This window comes from Lygodium microphyllum, chromosome 14 (genome assembly GCF_053477565.2).
Source record: "Lygodium microphyllum isolate KBCC chromosome 14, Lygodium_microphyllum_v1.1.10, whole genome shotgun sequence".
Classification (NCBI taxonomy): Eukaryota; Viridiplantae; Streptophyta; class Polypodiopsida; order Schizaeales; family Lygodiaceae; genus Lygodium; species Lygodium microphyllum.
In genome coordinates, this window is record NC_141148.1 from 46,063,825 (window position 1) to 46,068,050 (window position 4,226).

Genomic DNA, 4,226 nt, shown 5'->3' on the forward strand with positions numbered 1-4,226 from the left:
ATGCAACATGAATCTTCTAGCCATATCTTGGACCAAATCTTCCCTTAGCAATAAAATAAGGAAAAATGTGGGGACTACAATGCTGTCACTTCTTGGAAGTTTGTGCCTCAAATTTTCATTTTCTTATTTTTTATGTTTGACTTTTCTTTTCTCCCCTTTTCAGTTTCCCCCTCTTTCTTAGGCGGAACTCAAATTTGTCATATCTCTTTCCCCGCTTCTTCTTTCCTGACGAAAGTTTACAGCCTCACTGTTGCTTGCCCTGTCTGTAACCCTGTAAAATTTCATTTGCTTTGCACAAGCACAGAGAGAGTTTCATGTGTTTTAAGAGAGCAGAGCTTGTTTTACCAAAGCCCTAAGATTCTCTTCACAAAACTCTACAGGTATATTTCTCTCTTCCATAGATGTCTATGGTAAAGTTTTATCTCATTTGGAGAAAACCTGTGCAAGTTATGTGCATTCTCTGACATGTAATTTCTTTTGTTTTGATGCTCTAGGAGTCTCTTACAGTCAAGAATAGTGATATTTTGAACACTCAACTTCTTCTTCAACATCTTAGGGTTTCTCTGTAAACAAAGTTACAGGTATATTGTCTTGTTTTTTTGTTGCTCCACTGTTAAATTTTATCTCGTTTAGACAAAATGTATACAAGTTACATGCATACTGAGCTTTCCTTTGTTTTTTTACTCCAAGAATCTCCGAGGGTGAAGAACAATGATTTATTAAGAACTCAACTTCTACAACATCTTTGGGATTTTGAACACTCAACTTCTTCTTCAACATCTTAGGGTTTCTCTGTAAACAAAGTTACAGGTATATTGTCTTGTTTTTTTGTTGCTCCACTGTTAAATTTTATCTCGTTTAGACAAAATGTCCGAGGGTGAAGAACAATGATTTATTAAGAACTTAACTTCTACAACATCTTTGGGATTTTGAACACTCAACTTCTTCTTCAACATCTTAGGGTTTCTCTGTAAACAAAGTTACAGGTATATTGTCTTGTTTTTTTGTTGCTCCACTGTTAAATTTTATCTCGTTTAGACAAAATGTATACAAGTTACATGCATACTGAGCTTTCCTTTGTTTTTTTACTCCAAGAATCTCCGAGGGTGAAGAACAATGATTTATTAAGAACTCAACTTCTACAACATCTTTGGGATTTTTTGCAGAGAAAGCCTCAAGTATATTGCCATTTTTTACTACTATTCCATGGTTAAATTTCAATGCATTTGGACAAAGCCTATATAAGTTATATTTATGCGTTGACCCAATATTTATTTTGTTTTTGTACTGCAGGAATCTGTCAGTGAAGGAACAATGGTCTTGCTATAAGTCAACTTCTTGTTCAACATATCTAGGGATCTTTGTGAAAGAAATTACAGGTACAATGTTTCTTTTTTAAATTGATCCATTTAAATTTCATTTCATTTGGAGAGAACATTTGCAAATTATACACATGTTGATAGGTAACTTTTGTATTTGGTTGTTACAGATGTCTTCGCGGAGGAAAAATATTAGTAGCATACTTGCAGTGGAGGTCTTCAACAGGAAAGATAATGGCGGTAATTGGATTTGTGATAAGTATTATAAGTTGGATTGGATTTTGATGCACCCAAGTACTCGAGGGAGTTTCAAGGTCAAGCACAAGGATGTTGCAAACCCTAGCAAACATTGGAAAGGTAGAATTCTAGAGTTCAGAAAAGTGTTTAATGGCACAAGTGCAGTAACAGAAGTGTTGATTCAACATCTTTATATGCATAAACAAATCTCTGTACACGACGAGAACAACATTGCAAATTATAAACAAAACAGTAAGTTGTTAAATTTTATCATTGATTATTCTTTTGTATCAGAGTTGTTTTTAAAAGTCTTTGCAGTATTCTAATTCAGTCTTGTTTGATTGACAGCTCTATATCCATCGACTTTGCATGAATGGCAGAATGTGAAATGTTTAAGCGGCAAGATACATGTTTGGCATGAAGAGATAGGTTCTTTAATCTATGATAATACCTCTGCAAGTCAACTTGCCACTCAAAATATCTTTTTTTATAATTCATTGTATGTGGTAGAAAGCCAGAGATTGCAGCATGTCCCATTGCTGCCACTGTCTAGTGGTGAATGGTTCATTGGTAGCTTGGAGTTGTCAGGAGCTTGCAAGTCAAAGATAAAATCTAACATCAATAGTGCTATGAAACCCACCACATGCTCCAAAGATGTGCATCTTAGTTGGTTTATTCCATTCTCATTGTTTGCACATTTGTTTGGTTCATGTGATGTTTTGAAGAAAACAAAGATTACTTATCAATGCAAGTGTCCATCCGAGGAATGGATGAGTCAACTATTGGGTGAGTCTCAAGGCAAGTCAAAAGAACACATTTTGATGAGACGATTGAGTGCAGGATCAACCAATCTAATATTACATTCAGGTAAAACTTTTTTACTACTTTGCATACCTTGATTTAATTGACATAGGTCTCGCTTAGATGAATTGTTATGTTAGTCGCATTGATCACTTACCATTATTTTTGTTTTTATTACAGGTATTTCATTGCTAGACAATCTCTGTGCATTCGCTTTCGATATAGAAGATGGCGACTTTTGCGAGGGGAGTGGATCAGCTTGGATCAAGATATCCGAGATGACACACATACCGCGCTCGTAGATGTGGTAATCTTGTGGAGTGGTCATAATCCTTTCGTAGTCAGCGCAGAGAGTCATTGGCCCATTTATTTTCTGAGACAAGAAATCCAATTAATGTCTAGTGAGCCCCTCTACGACTTCTATTTCAAGTTAGATAATAGAAAAGTCAGGACTCGTAGTGAGCAATCCATGACATGTAAACAATGTGCTTCTCCACATATCCTTGAGATAGTGGAATCCTTGTAAAAAAACTTTATAAAGAGCGAATACATACCTTTTTTGAACTTCTGAGTATTTTAAATTTTAGTTTACTGTGATCCAAGCGTGCGATAATACATACTATAATTACTCAATCGTGCAGTTAAAAATCATAATTAATTTGCAGGTTAGAGGTCTATAATCTAGAGAATATTGTCTTTGCACAATGATATATTGTAGCGCATCTCTGCTGCTCATTTCTTAAATTTTAATATTAAATTGGATCCAAAGGGAATTTCAAGACCTTTTAGATTTATTTTTTTTAAAAAATTATATATTTTCTCTCGTTAGACTTGAATATACTCAGCGACCCAAACATATTCGAGGATATAATAATGTAGAACAAAGTGTTTATCTGTATGAGTAATTTTAACAGTGACTTTAAAGTACTGAAATAAAGAAACTAAGGTAAGAGTTTTAATTTGAAACTTTAGAGTTAATAACTTTATAAAGAACCTTTATTTAAAACCCTAGACACATAAAAGCTATAACTCCAAACTCATTTTCACTTTCATTCTCCACTTCCCTACACTTGTGCTCTCCTTCCTTCTCTCTTTGTGTGCCATGGCTACCACTCCCGCTTTCGCCGCATGGATCAGCTCCACATGCTACGCACACATAGGGGACCAGATATACCCTAGGTTTTGTGTGACCTTGAGTCTAGAGAGCTCGCTTTCCGCTATAGACCCTGACTCTAGTATATTGGCATCATTTTGTGATGCAGTGAACCCTCTCACTTGCTCTATTCCCGACTCCACTCTCAGGTGGGTTCCCATGGATTTTTTGTATAGTTTGTGTGCCGGATCTAGCCATGCAAAGGTGATAAGTCGAGCCCTGGTGCATGTGGGGCAACATCTCCGCGCTAGAGCAGTGCCCACCTCGTCACAGGACCACGTCACGATGGATCTCATTGAGAGGGATGCCGCCTTTGCCATATATGTTATGTGCACTGAGGTGCAAGAGGACAGTGACGAGGACATCGACGCACCCTCTCGGCCACTACTAGAGTACTTTGAGAGGGAGCCTGAGGAGATCACTCTCGATCTGAGTGTTGAGGCAGCACAGAGCTTTGCCATTGTGCACCCACCTCCCTGCCCTGATGAGATGCCCACGAGCGAAGAGCCACCCCTCTCTTCTCTCCATGCTATGACCATCGAGGGGGTGGAATATCTACTCATGTAGGATGTGCTAGAGTTGTTGGAGCTTAGGGAAGAAGAACTATACTGTATCATGGTGCGTGATGCACCTAGTGATTTCATAGATTTTGATTTACAGGATGCCCCACCACATGTTGATGAGGTGGCTCGTTATGATGGCACGAGCATCGATGA

General features: G+C 37.6%; 1 long non-coding RNA gene across 1 annotated transcript; it reads left to right on the plus strand.

The window, feature by feature from the left end:
• Positions 1 to 437: 437 nt before the first annotated feature.
• LOC148025563 (uncharacterized) lies at positions 438 to 1,155 on the plus strand. The gene is made up of 3 exons (XR_015693035.1): positions 438 to 581; positions 691 to 810; positions 1,096 to 1,155. It is a non-coding gene; the product is annotated as an uncharacterized LOC148025563 (long non-coding RNA).
• Positions 1,156 to 4,226: the final 3,071 nt, after the last annotated feature.